Source organism: Dendroctonus ponderosae, unplaced genomic scaffold, assembly GCF_020466585.1.
Source record: "Dendroctonus ponderosae isolate FM_Combo_2020 unplaced genomic scaffold, Dpon_F_20191213v2 Dpon_F_20191213_8, whole genome shotgun sequence".
Classification (NCBI taxonomy): Eukaryota; Metazoa; Arthropoda; class Insecta; order Coleoptera; family Curculionidae; genus Dendroctonus; species Dendroctonus ponderosae.
Window position 1 is genome coordinate 10,621,956 of NW_026019016.1, and position 15,326 is coordinate 10,637,281.

A 15,326-nucleotide genomic window follows, 5' to 3' on the forward strand; every position below is an offset into this window, starting at 1 on the left:
TCCGAACTGGTAAAATATTACTACCTACTTGTTTAGTGATTTTCATCGGAGACAATTGTGAAACCAGATGTTGAGCGGATATTTTCTAAAGAAGGCAGGGTCAATTTATGAAAAACGCTCGAGATTAAGTGCAAATAAAGTGTCACAACTATTATTAATAACTTTTAATGCAATAATATGTTATAATGTTTGTTATTTTATTTTGTAACAACAAATTATCAATATTTAGATATATATTTTGTAATCTTTCATACTTAACATAAAATGATAAACATTATTACTGTTTTGTAATAATATATAATAAATATATTTTGAATTTAATTGAAAAAATATTTCAGTTTACCTCGGTTATTTCAGAAAACATGGGTTCCATCTTCTTATATTCGGAATGTTCTCTCGTTATCACGCAACGCATTCTTGATGTTAAGACGATACGAATCTCTCTTCAGCTTATAGTTGCAAAATATGTAAAACGAATTTATTATGGCTTATTTTCAATTCTCTCTATTATTTCTATGATTAATTGTGTTTACCACGCTTCAAAATGGATTTTTTCCCTTCATATACTCTTTGATTCCTTTATGATTAAATCTTCTCAATTTAGTTTAATTTTTTTGGCCTTTTCAGTTAGAATGTTTTTTTGAACATACGCGCGATGGCTTACATTATGTTTGCATATAGTGTGGCAAGTTGTATCATGGCCCTATAGCTCTTCCTCGTTTTACCGACTATTTTAAACAGATAGAACGTCTTCCAATCACCAAAATTAATTGATTTTTTAGTCCTATTCAGATGCAAGTTGTAGCAGACAACATACACAAGACTAGTCACAAAAACATGCTACAATGCGAACAGTATTAAGTAATGCCAAAAACGATTTCGTGCTAAAAAAAGAGCATTAAGTAATAGATCAACTCAAAGTAGCTTTCATCAACTGAACGTCAAAGATTATACAAAGCAAATAAAAAATTACGATTAAAAAATACAGAAACTCAAGAAGAAGAGTTTACACAAACCCAAGAAGACCAATGTGTACAACATCTCGTTAAAAAATGTTAAATGTTGCAAATAAAAAAGATATTTTACATTCAAAAGGAAATTAAATTAAATTTTACCTATTCCTGATCCATTTATAAATTATTAGACAGAAGAATATTAAAATTATAAAATAAAATTATTATTGTCATCATGCGTTAAACAAGTTCAATATTTTATGGTTTCTATTAATTTATGAAGTTATCACTTCTGCCGAGCGTCCCGTGACGCACATCATTTTTTAAAATTATATTTGTAATTAAAAATATAATCCCACAATCACACCATTACGCAAATTAAAGGGGGCGATATTAATAATATCGCTCTTGGAAATATCAATGAATTTAAGAGAAAATGAAATCGTAACTCAAGAAAACTATATATCAAAATGCAAGACTACTGCAACACTTTTTGCTGTATTTTGTGACAAGGTTTCGTTTCATTCACGAATTAATTTGGCTGTTGAAGTAAATAAAAATATAATATTAAATAATAAAATAATTTGGTGGCTTCGGAGTTGAAAAATTCTGGTTTGCACTCGGGTGCTTGTTTTCACTTTTGAGTCAACAAAAAATAGGTATATTTATGTATGAAAAAGGCATCTTATTAGAAAACGTCTCGGTTAACCGTTTATGATATTTGATTTGAAGTAAAGTATATATATAAGGTAAAGTATACTTTCAGATCGTACGGAAATAGCGGCGAAAAAAAAATGTTCATATGAAAGTGTTGTGGTTGTCGCCAAAGTTTCTGTTTCTGTTACTTGGATTTGAAGTATACATCATCATTATCATCATCATCCAGCTTATTTTCGCGTCCACTGCTGAAAATAAGCCTTCTCCATACACCGCAAAGAAACTATGTTGCACAAGTTGCATCCATTTGCGTTTTATTCTCCGTATATCGTATGCCCAGCGCACCTGTGGTCTGCCCTGACTCTTCTTAATAAAATGTTAGGAGTCTTTGATGTATGTTTCTGTTGATGTTGGTTATCCCCGGGCACTGAAAATTGGTCTAAGCGGTATTTCTTCCTTGTGAACCTTCGGTAATCCATACAAACGTGGGGGAGGGCTTCTGACTTAATGATCGTCTTCATGGCGTTCTGGTCTGTTGAGAATATTTTGAACAGGCAGTTGATGTTTCTGAGCTTGGCTTGAGTCGGGTCTTTCTTGAGCTTCGTGTAAGTGACTGGGTCCAGTAAGTTTTGGATTTTCTGCTCGTACTCCTCTCTGTTCATGATGACTGTAGCGTTGCCTTTGTCAGCTGGCAAGACGATAATGTTTGTATTCCTTCGTATTTCTTTGAGCGCTTCTTGTTCTTCTCTACTTAAGTTGCTCGGTGGTGGTTTCGCTCTTCGTAGGATTTAGGGGGTTTCCAAACGAGTTTATTTGCTGTTTGTTGTGGAAGCCCTTGCAACGCTGTCTAGGTGCTAGAGAGAATTTCCTCTATTGGTATCGTTCTTGCACTAATCGCAAAGTTACCGCCCTTGGCCAAGACAGATTGCGGGCTTGATAACTCCGCAGGCGTTAGTGTATGACTGCTCAGATTCACTACACTTAGTGCTGGGTTCAGGCCTGATGTGGTTTCGGTTGTTCCTTTAGATTTGGCTTCCAATTTATGATTTTTTTTCCTTGTATACTTCAACTTGACGACAACCATAAAACTTTTAGGTATATAAACGTTTTTTTACTCGCTATTTCTGTACACGATCTCGCTCCGCTGACTCACCCTGTAATAATATTAATTTAATTACGCTGAACTTGCACCTTTGTATGAATTGTATATTGAAATTTTTTTGTATTGGATTCTCTATATAGACGATGCGAAAATATTTGTTAAACGGATTATCGCTGCTCTTCTTTCATTTTGTCTAGATTTATCAAATGCTCATTTCTTACCCGTTAATTCACTCAAGTTATAATTTATTGAAAAAAAAGCATTTTAAGGGCAATCGTTACTTAAGAATTGCAATAACCGCGCCAGCGCCAAAATGTTAAACTTTTAGAACAATAAACGCAACAAGATACTAATAAACACTTTGAAAACCAAAGAATCGGACAAGTGTTGACACGAAAATTATATTTACTTTTGCGTTAGAAATCTGTTAACAACTTAAAGCTAGTAGTCCTTTTACACAACTTGTAGGTTTCAAACCAAAATGCATTTATCTGTACGAAACTGTAAATTGTTCATTATATCGCCGAAAAATTAAATCGTCGAATGTAAAGATCCTTCACTTAGTAAAATAATTCCAGTCCAGTGTGTACATTTTCGCAGCAATAGTTATTCTTCTGCAAATTCTGCATTTTTCATGTGAGAAGTTAGGAGAGAACATTCCGAAAATGCACACAACTGTAAACTTGACTGTAAAGTTGTTAAATTTTATTCAAACTGACTGTCAATAACATTATTTTTACTCATTGATTGTTGTTTCTTGTGGTGTTGCCGATTATTGTTGGCAATTTACTGTTATCGAAGAAGTACCCAGTGCCGTTGCCTGATTTAAGTTTTCTTCCTTTCAAATATTTAATTTTTAAGTGAGTCAATTTCTTCTATTGCAGCAGAACATAGGTGAAAACTGATATTTCAGTCTCAATTGTCATGAGTAACTTAATGGGGAAAACTATTCGTACCAAATCTCTAAAATTTCGCGATTTTTGTAAAAGGCTTTTTCTGTTAATTATTGTATTTCAGTTGCATGAAATTGTATTCCTAATGCGCTCTTTACGTAAAATTCAACTGTGTGAGTTGCATTTGTGGTAAACCATTACACCAAACATTTAAATAATAATTAACAATAAAATCATTATTATATATCGCACGCATGTACATATTTTAAATCATAAACAACATAAAACTTGAATATTTCTCTTCAAAAATATAAGTAAATTCTTCTGTGACACAGAAATCTTTGAGGAATCTTGAACGAGCCCTGATCAAGAAGAAAGACGCTAATTTAAATCGTCCACTAAATACAATCAAAAAAGATCTTTTAAAAAATATTTAGTTAGTTATACCTACCAGCAATTTATGGGCAATTTATGGCAATATATTTATTACTCTGATTACAAGTAATTGCGAAAAAAAAGAAGGTAAAAATAATAGATAAATAAAAGAAGATAAAAAAGTCATATAAACGTATGTTTTTTCCTTCTAAAAACTGCCTTTTACGGCAAACGGTTTACGGTTTACGGTAAATTACATTTACAAATATGTATAACATACCCAGAAAACTAGCACAATCAACGTTATTTTTCTTGGAATTAGTTAATGGAATAATGATGTGTATGACAAACAATTAAAACATTCAATTCTCACTTGAATTGTTTTAAAATTTTGCTCATGTTATTTTTTGTATTCAATTTTGACAATAAAGTATCATCTAATTGAAACGCTTGCTCTTGACTTTTCTTCGCCCGGATGAATACTGTCTGCTAGATAATCTTTCCTTCACCAATAAGGCAGGATGTAAAATTTTCTGGATGGTAAATTGCATGTATATTTCAGTAGCACCTCTTTATGATTGGCGATAATCTCCGCAGTGAATGGTGGACTCTAAAATTACAGCCTTTTATTGTTGTAAATCCAAAAAATTTGTCTGAAGGATCATTATATTCCAATTAGCATGGACATCAAATTGATGAAATTATGTATAATAAAGTGATAAAATTTTTATGTTATACAATGTGTTTCTGGAAGTTGTAGCGCTAATAGCAGGACATATTCATAGAGTTAGCGGAACTAATAACCCTAGTTGAGAGAGTTTCAGAAAACTGTTACTCGTCCCGGTCATTACGAGACGAAATAAGTTGAAAAATGATAATTTCCAAAAGTTTTATTAGTTTAGCGCAGGTTTTATTCTTCAATCAGAAAGATTTATTGATTTTTTGAGTGAAACTATTTATTATCCTGGCGGCTTGCAAAAATTTCGGAATATTTGTCAGTTCATCAATCTGCGGACAAAAAAATAACTTTTTGCATTCAAATGTCCAAACGAGACGTTCCGCTTGGATGTTGCAATAACAAAGCACCCTTGAACCATCAAGTGGTTCATTTCGTATCTCCCTTTGACAAAAGTCGTCGATGCATAGAAGCCTTTAAAAATGTTATAAACATGAACAATGAAAGACCGAGGAAAAAACGCGGAACCATTGTAATTGATGTGAAATTGTCCTTGAAAAAGCAAACTCCTTATGATGAAGTACCATCTCTTTGTTAACCGTAAACTTCGAAAATCGTATGCCCGCTAAATCTGTTACACTTTTAATGCCGAAATCGTGAGATGCATGGTAATCTGAAATGCACGGGAAAGGCGGATCGGTCGTAATGACGAACCCGGAGACGGTTCCAAATTGATGCTTTTATTTCATTTGCCTAGAGCTACGAGTAAAAAAAAATTGATACAATAGATGCTTTGTATGAAATTGTTAGACGTTTATCTAATCCATCTAAGTAGGATTTGAACAGTTTATTGACCATCTGCTTAGTATGAAATGTTTAGATAAATGATCCGAAAAGCAAATCTACGTTTCATCAGCGGAAAGGATTTAGAAAAGTCAGTTCGTAGCCACGATTTTTTTATTCGCATTTGCTAATGTCAGTTTTTGCAGTTATTTTACGCATTGTTTGCCAGAACCGAAAATAATACCGGTACATAATTAGACAAATCATTTATAGAATTGATGATTAACATGGCCGTTACGTTATAGATCGTAGTAAAACGTTTAATGTTTACTTTATTGTTGAGCTTCGAACGAATTTAGATGACTTTGCGTTTGAAATTTCAATGCCTTTCAAACTTGAAAATAGCAAGTAACGGAAAAATTTCGCTGGACGGGAACTGCACATCATTTATGATGATAAATTAATGCGACTGCTAACTGTAGTTTATGCAACAGCAAAATGCGCTCTTTTCACCAAAAATTAGTCAATTTTTCAAGTGTACTGAAAATGTCCATCTTAAAATTGTGATTAAAAACGTTGTGAAAAATCTAGTTCTTTATCAGTTACAATAAACCTAATTTAACTATGTAAGTTTTCTGTTTGTTGCAAAGTTATGAGCAAATGGAACTCATTTTGACGCTAAAGATGATTAATTTTCTTTTTCTTGTGCCTCATGACATTAATTTTCTTTGTCTGTTCTGTAAGAATATTTTGTAGCTTATTAATGATTTTCAGGGCAAAATGACGTGATTTACTATCAAATATAAACTAACGCAAATAAATCGTTTCAAAATGGAAACTTTTTTTCCAGTTTTTATTCCGGATATTGTCCGATTTTGCATTAGAGCTTTTGATAAGTTTTCGTCGACAAAAATACTAGATTTAAAAATATTAAATGTTCCTAAATTTGTTGAAGTTGATTCAATGCGATTACGCTTAAAACAGATATATCTACGTAAGTAACTAATTTTATGAAGAGCGAACTTGCTGTCCACTACAACATAAACAATTATCCACATGTATCTAATCATAGCTTCTGTGCTTTTAAAGTGAAATATTCAAAATCCTGATTTAGCTTATTTAAGTTTCATCAACATGATTTTGAATTTTTCATTTAATTAAAATATTTTTTTACGATTTATTAATTTACTCTCCAAAACCCAATGTGCATGATTCTATAATAATTTGCTACGTGATTTTGCTTAACCGCAAATAACTAAAAATATTACGATATATTTTTTTATATAATTATGATATGATTTTCGCATCTATTATCTGTTTAACAGCAACATGAACAAATTAGGCAATTTTCCCTAGAGGTCCTGTCTTTCTGATAGTGTCCTATGAACCTTATCTCTGATATTTATTTTATAACTAACAAAGTCTTGTTACTGGTTACTAATTGGACTTTTTGACCCGGCCTTTAAAACTACATCAACCACAATTTCCTCATTGTTAAATAAAATGTTTGTCATACAACCGCTTTGACCTGAGACCAGGGCCTTATTCTTGATTGATATTGAACGTCATTTCAAGAGTCTAAAACATATTTAAAGAGCAATCTGAGAGAAAAGAAAGAAAATTATTTAGTTGAAAAGTTGGTGGAAAAAGAAAGCCTTTAAAGTACATTTGTTTACCAACCAGTGAAAAAATGGAACGTTTCATGGAGCATTAAAAAATCAAGCTGAAATTTCGTCATTTCAATATCTAATAATAAAAATGCTTAATAATAAGATTACGAATTCTGCGATGATCACTAGACTCTTAGGTTGCTTGCCTCTGATAATTTTTTTCAGTAAAATATTTTTGATGGGCTCATCCCCTTCAGAAGTTCCTCGATCCGACACTGAAAACTCTTGTAACTTGTAACCGATTCTCATCGTGACCGGCTAACGGTACGGAACATTTTTAATTTTTAAGTCTTATAAATGCCACGGTACCTAAAATTGAACTGCACAGATAATTCTCCAGATTACTAATTTATGAAACTCGATTACCTTTACGACTTGGCCGAGGTGGTTCTTTCCCTTAAGAACCTTAGTTACGGTACTAAACGTCGCTCATGTGCCACAGGTACCGTTATGGATTTTATTTTACTGGGAAACATAGAGCGATGAGCAAACGCAAATTCTAAGTAGCTAATTATTGTGCAATAAACTTTTTGAATTATGTGCGTCGCTTTAAGTGGCTGAGTTGTACAACATCACATATATTAGCTCGAATGCACATATCTATGCAGTTGGCTAAAATCTAAAAAAATACACACATTGTTTGCTCTGCAGTGTACGAGAACATTTTTCCATTTTGATTACTCTTTGTTTAATTAACCCCAAGTATTTAAGCTACATTATTAAGCCCACCAGCGCTTTTTGAACATCTATTACTACCAACCGCCTACCTGAAGTAATGCTTTAAACACATCAAAACATGCAATTTCAAATTCAAGATCAGTTGCTTGAGGATTTTGAAATGAAAAAAAAGGACGTAAAACATCGAATTCATCAAGTTCAAAGCACTCGGCGTGAAATTACGGTGAAGGTCATTGCATTTATTATTCTTTAGTAATGAGACGATTGGTTTTACTCGTTCTTTTACTCTAGATTTGATTCCCAGCGACTTCTGGTTTGATGTTCTCAGCATTGAGGCCGTTACTTACTCGAATTAATGTATAATCGATTTTAAAAGCTCTAATAGCCTATAAGCGAACAATTAATGTGGTTTGGATGAGATACATTGTTTCCTCAGATTGGAAGCCTTGTAAAATGTTTAAAGTCTCGCAAAAATCGAATATAATATTCAAGGTGTTCGAAAAATTAGCATGAAAAAGTATTAGATGTTTGAGACTGAAAAGTGTCCGACATTTTTACTAATCGATTTTGGCAGGAGAACTAGAAATTTGATTTGAAACTTTTAAGAGTTCTAATTGAAATCGACTTTCCAAACATTGGAATTATCTAATCGAAGCAAAATTCATTCAGGATTCAATTCCGACGTAATTCTAGTTGGTACTAGATAGTAATGAAAAAATTTCCACCATATAGGCTTTTAGTGATACAAGTTTGCACCAGTTGTTGCTAATATGTTTTACAAAGATGCCTTAATTTTGTTGTAAAGAATGACAATAATTTCCAGTAAATCGACAAATATTTTATTTCAGGAACGGAAACTTTTTTGTAGACTTAGTAACAATTTGAAAATTTCAATTGGAGCTTCATCCCTTTCTGCCAAAGTTACAAGTTATTCGGAGAAAAAACTCATTTAAGTCTTGTTTCGACTGAAAAGCACGTCACTTGTGCATGATAACTACATATTTGGGAAAAAAATAATTTCTTGGAAACAGCAACAGATAACATGCTTATCTTCGAGTAAACCCGGGAAAAAAGCAGGCTACTATGTTTTACCTGTCTGAAAAATTAATTTTCAAAATTCCCAATGCAAGGGATGCTCTCCCCCCCAAAAAAGTTGTCGGTCCACGATAGGAGCAAACGGTCCGCTATGCGGTATCAAATGATTGAAAAAAGGAATTCACAACCAATAGAAATTTTGCTTTAAAATCGTGCTTTTAAAAAATCAAGGTACATCTCGGATTTCTTTCGATTTTCTAAAAGTACTACTTTTAGGAAACACAGATCTCAAAATGATGGAAGGTCTCCATTTTATGCCTCCTATCTCTTACCAACGCAAACCAACTATTTTATACCAATGAGACACTCCCTCACTTCAGTGAGTGGAGTAATTTTTTTGACTTGTGAGTTTCAAATGCAACTAGTCATTTAGAATTATTTCTTTCGATATTGAGGAGATTTGATTATTCTTAAGAAAAAAAAATACTATAAACATTCTTCTGTTCTATCGAAACCGGATATTGGCCATTTTGGTCTTTCTGCCCTTGTAGTTACAATTTAATTCTTGAGAATATAATGAGTTTATTTTTTTACTCGGTCTTTCTTGAGTCATGAGGTTGTTTCATTTGTAGGAGTTCAAGTAAGGTAGTTGTTGGAGAACGAGAACGAGATTATCTTGTCTGTACTGTGAAGGAAACAGGGCTCAGTATAAGCCAGTTGTGCGGCTTGTTTTTCTAGCTTGTTTGAATAGTTTTCAATCATTATTGTATATATATTGTATTATTATATTACATATTTTCTTAATTATTATTGTCACATAGATACAGTTATTTTTGGGGGATTTTTTGTTCCCCCCACATGTTGTGTTTTTTGACAATTTGTTCTGTTGTTTTTTTTGTGCTTTCTGATCCGTTTCCCATCAGTATACAGGGTGTCTCACGGTCAGCGTCCATTAGAATATTTCGGGAAGTAATACGATTTGAATCCTGCAAATTTTGATAATGTCAATTTTGGAGACGCTCTTTTCAGATGAAACACAACGACATTATGCGACTTCCGGTTATACCTTATTTCCTTATTTTTATTTRTTATTAAACTTTCTTATTTTAAATAGAACACCCTGTATAATATTTTTGCTTGTGTTCCTTTCTTTGTTTCCAAAACTTTGATGAATAGTTTTTCTACCCTACTCTATCCGTTTCTGAGCAAAATATAGTTTTTCTCAAAATGTTATCATCATCAGGGTGTCTTGTCTAAATTGAATATCTTGAATTTGAAAGATGAAATAGTGAAACTCAAAATCTCAGTTGCAAAATTAGATATTATTGTGCCCCTATGAATTATTCTAAAAAGAAATCTAGATATAGCAAAGTGAAAAAATTAAAATTTTTATTCCCTGTCAAAGAAAACTGGAAAAACTTCATTATTTTGAATACGATGATATGTTGCTGATTCATTCAATGAGTGGTATTTGCGTAAGTTGGTCGAATTTATATAAAATAAAATAAAACACAACAAGTGGAATTCTGGGAGCCATTGGCAAGATTGCGAGATCGTGCCAAATTATTCACTTTTTGAATGTGTTGAAAAGTGCCACTTTCTGCCGGTTTTTTCTAGCGATTTTTCTTTTTTATTCAAAGAGTGCTTTTTTTAATTCAAAGTGTTTCAATTTTCAACAGTTTTTGAAATTTCTTCAGTTTTTCGTAATGTTTTCCTGTCAAAATAACATTTTTCAAAGTCTTTTGTTTGTTTTTTCTCAAAATGTGTTCCGCAAGGTTTTTGAATAATTTTTGATGAAAAATTGATTTGATTTTCATGGCATTTTGTTTTAGCAAGAATTGTACGCGTATTTCTCTTAATACTGGCCTCAGGTGGAAATTTGAAATTCCGCAAAAGCAAAATAATATCAATGTTGACATATACAATGTTGGCATATTTAAATAAAATGTTTTTTGCTGTGGACGTTTTTCTCTTAAAAACTCTCTTAATCTTGGCCCCATTTGGATCATTAAGACTGGCTTGTAAAGAGCACAATCTTCTGTTAAACCAGCTTTTTAGGCACGTTAAATCGGTTAAGAAATGTAAGATTTATTACGATTTGAACCTCGAGAAAAAAAATGTTCTATTTTTCACTTGTGTGTTACAAAATGTTCTCTTTTTTGGCAAACTCGAGATTTAAGTGCCAAACAAACATTTTCAGGCACAAAAATCGTACTTTCCAAACTAAAACTGCGTTGATGTTTCCTAAGAAATACGGTTAAGAAAACTAAACTCGGTTAGAAAACTGGAATGTTACAAGGGTTACAAATCCGATGCAATTTTTAAGCCAGAAATATTTTGAATTTTCACACTATGTAAACGCCAGATGCATTTAAATGTCGAAAAATATTTAGATTTGTTAAACTTTAGGCAAACTTTAGATGTACATAATTCAGCGCAAATAATGCATTTTTGGAAAAAAAGAAATATTTTATTGAAAATTGTCAGCAAAAAAGTCGTGTGTCTAAATTTTGGCAAAGAGAATACTTACGTTCTCTCTTTACGCTTTACGCTGACTTAAATATACACATCTCCCAGACTAAACCAGGCAGGCAGTTGCATCTTTACCATCTTCAGTAGACACTTGACCCTATCGACGTGGAAAGTTTTAGAAAAATCCATCCGGAACCTGATTTTTGCCGGCTTTGTAAATGTGACTCACAAAATTAATGTTGTAAGTCAATTGCGCTCGCTTACCTAAAAAATCGCACCTCCCAAACTAAAGCAAGCAGGAAGTTGAGCCTGTTCTTAACTTTAGTGGACATGTGATCGGATAGATGTGGGAAGTTTCATCCTTAACCTGATTTTTGCCGGTTTTGTAAATGTGACTCACAAAATTGATGTTGTCAGTTTAAAATAAGTAGGTTTGCGACAAATTCGAGTATAACCGGAAGCCGCATAATGTCGCTATTATTTTATCTGAAAAGAGCGTCTCCCAGAATCACATTATCCAAATTTGCGGGATTTAAATCGCATTACTTGCTTACTTACATCGCTCTGTATATTTTTGTGGGAGTATTTGTGCTAATTCCCGTCTTTGTATAACCGGAGGTGTTTTGTTCTGTTAATTGTTGTGACGTTTCGTGTATTCAGTGAATTTGTTCTGTATGATAAATTGTTATTCCTACGTACGACGTTAAATAATTATTTAACGTCGTTTTTTCGTTTTGTTTTTTGACCATCTACAATTATTGTAGGGGATTCAGATTAAGTCTGTGGTTTGTGAAAAGTTGTTTTTTTTGTAGCATGCGCCGTTAGTTTCCAGTTATATAACCATGACAATGTTTTGCTTGTTGGGGTTTGAAGTATATGCTTCATTTTTTCAGTAGTCTTATCGTGTACAATAAGTGCAGTGTCGTCGGCGTGTTGTAATATGTATGCTGATTTATTTGTCTATTTGATTTTTGTCTGTTAAGTTGTAATTGTATATCTGAGGTCAATATACAGGGTGTGCCGTAAATATGTTAACATATTTTAACAGTTTTTCCAGTCATTTTAGAGGGGTCATTTGAGTTATTTGATTTAAAAATGATGATGAAATATTAATTCTTAGTCGATTTCTTTTAAAACGGTTAAACATAGAAACTTCAATTTTGGTATCCGCTTTAAGCTAATTGAGTGCCATTTTATGATAGTATTTCGTGGTTCAGTTTGTTTTTAGACAGAGTAGAAATCTGGAACCCCTACTTTTGTTTTGTTCAGAACTTTTTTGAGTGCATTTAAACTTTTCTCTACATCATTTTTTTTATTACTACAAGTTATTTGCCAACTTTTTTATCTCTTATTGTTTTTTCCTAAGACCACTAGTTGCCCGAAAAAAACAGTTTTCTTTGCCGTTCTCAAAATGTTTAAGTAGTTAACTTAATTTTTTTAAATCTAATAACGTTTTCATATATCAATTTTCGTACGCATTATCAGTTGACTACTAACAACTTAAATTATTTTCCTAAATTGTGTATTTTGGTTCAGATTACAATTATTAAGTTTAATAATAAATAAATAAATACTAATTTGTTTCGAATTTCGAATAAATTTTACTTAAATAATAACATGGAAACAATATGCAGTTCTTCGATTGTATTCACTTTTGTTGAATACACCGTATTTTTTAAATGGCCCTAGAAGTAAAAATCAAGCGAGTTTAGATCTGGAGATTTAGGAGGTGAGTTTATAGGAGCTTCTTGACCCTCCAAATTCAACGGCTTGGAACGTTTTAATCAAGCCGAAACGATTTAATTTTTATGTGCTGGCAAACTAGTGCCCTTAAGAAAAAACAATAAGAGATAAATAACTAGTAGTAATTAAAAAAATTATGTTGATAAAAGTGCACGCAAAAAAGTTCTGAACAAAACAAAAGTAGGTATTCCACATTTCTACCCTGTATAAAAGCAAACTGAACCACGAAACACACCATAGAATGGCACTCAATTAGCTTATAATGTACACCAAAATTGAGGCTTCTATGTTTAACCGTTTTAAAGAAAAACAACAAACTAATAATTTTCGCCATTTTGGAGATCAAATATCTCAAAAATGAGACATTAAATTTAAAAAACTCTCAAGAAGACCCCCCCCTCTAAAATGACTGAGAAAAGGGAAAGAAGATAGCATCATCGATACGAAAATAATTACTGGCAGCTAAACAATTGGGGTCGTCTGTGCAGTTTGCCACCGTTTTAAATATATTTAATAATTAATTCGTATGGAAATGGAAATAACTTATTCAGGGACTCTTTTATACGCATTGGGAGCATCACTTGGATTTTTTGTGTTGATTTAAAATTATAAAATTTTGAAAAATTCACGAAACGTGAAAAAACTAATTAAAATACCAATTGCGCATTTCCAAACTCAATAAAATAAATCAGATCAGTACCAAACTGAAACCTGCAGAGACACTTTACACTTTAATCCTCCTCTTTGACCAGCCTTCTTCTCTCTCGCTTAGTTCACTTCTTCCCCGTTCACCAATGTTTGGCGCTTGTTTTGCCCACTTGCCGGTGCCTCGCAACGTGCACCGAGAATCGGAGAATCTAGTCTGCCCTGAAACAGCTGAATTAAACAGCTGAAATCCCAGGAACTCGCGTTCGCAGGTAGTCATGCCGACCAAGTTCAGATGTTTTTGCCGTTTTCGAAAGTAGCTTGACCGGGTTTGTTTGTTTTAGTACCGAGTTTCCAGTTACCAAATTGTGCGATTAAACGTCGGTGGGTGAAATAGTTTCCGACCTTTTTTGCCGTAAAAATCTGGTTTTTTTTTAAGTGAGAAAGTACGATTTTTTTTCGCAAAATTGGTGTCCTACAACTTGGAACTTTGCCGGTCAAGTGCAAAAATTGCGCTTCTTCTGTTTGTTCTTTAAAGCGCAAATTTCGGTTTGCCGTCTTTGAATTCTCCAATTGTTAACTATTTAAACCACTGAACGCGCGGAGAGAACAACGAGCGCATAAGACGCAAACCCGATTCGCTCGGGGTTGAATTTAAAGTTTATAAATTGAGAAACGTTACGCAAGTAGGTACTGTTGCTTCAATATACCGAGTCGATGGTACCATCCATCTATTAATGTGGTACTCAAACATTCACTTTGTTTACCTTATTGGACTTTTCAATACTTGCCGTTTACTTGTGGGCGTTTGGTTTTACCATACGCAAACCAAAGTACCGACGATTCACTTTTGTTGACACCGTTTTAAGGTTATTCGGCACCCGGTAAGTCGTACCGGTTCGGATCGTTGAGCTTCCATATTTAGAATCATTCACTATACCTACTTCGGTTCATAGCAAATCGATTGCAAACCAAACATTTTTTGCATTTTATGGACATTTTCGTGAAAAACCGAACTTTGTTGTACAGGGTGTTTCGGTGCGAATGAGAGAACCTTGGTAGAGTTTGATGATCTAGTTCAAACTGAAAGTTATTTGTTATACAGGGTGTCCAGTAAGCACTGATCAAAATAGTAGTGCGTCATTCTTTGGATCAAAAGAAGATGATCGACCTAACTTTTATCAAGGAAAAAATATTCGGCTCCTCTGCTATTGAGATTTTTTCAAACAAGTGGTCAGTTCTCTTGAAGTATTAGTACAAAAACTGCCAGAAACTATTTATTTTTTATTTCGGGGCGAATTTTTGTGTGTCTTTGTACAAAAACTACCTGAAATGTGTATTTCGGCGCTGGAACCAACTATTTTTTTTGAGTTGATGCACCCATCCTTTTTTGTTGATGTTTGCCCTCTTTGTAAAATCTATCAAAATCACTAATAGTTTTTGCAAAAAATGCCTACATTTCATTTTTAATTTTCTTAACAATTTTTATATGTTAATTAATTTTTCGCATTGACAAAACTCACACTTTTTATAATAGCTCGATGGAAATCAGATGAATTTTAATTAAACTTTCTGTGGATTTGTTCCCATGTGACGGTTATATTTTGACGAAAAAAGCCATTTATTATAAGAGCGTAAAAATGT

The 15,326-nt window shown here is 32.9% G+C and overlaps 1 protein-coding gene across 9 annotated transcripts in view; it reads left to right on the forward strand.

The window, feature by feature from the left end:
• LOC109546997 (FH1/FH2 domain-containing protein 3) overlaps positions 1-15,326 on the forward strand; it is a 136,090-nt gene that overhangs the window by 14,577 nt on the left and 106,187 nt on the right. For 2 of the 9 annotated variants that reach the window (XM_019918207.2, XM_019918208.2), the window contains exon 1: positions 13,897-14,066. The exons of 6 other annotated variants lie outside the window; for them this stretch is intronic. The gene's annotated coding sequence lies outside the window, so the exon portion shown is untranslated. Of the gene's footprint in view, positions 1-13,895; positions 14,067-15,326 lie in introns of those variants that run through there. One more of the 9 variants, XM_048668857.1, reaches the window with a different exon arrangement.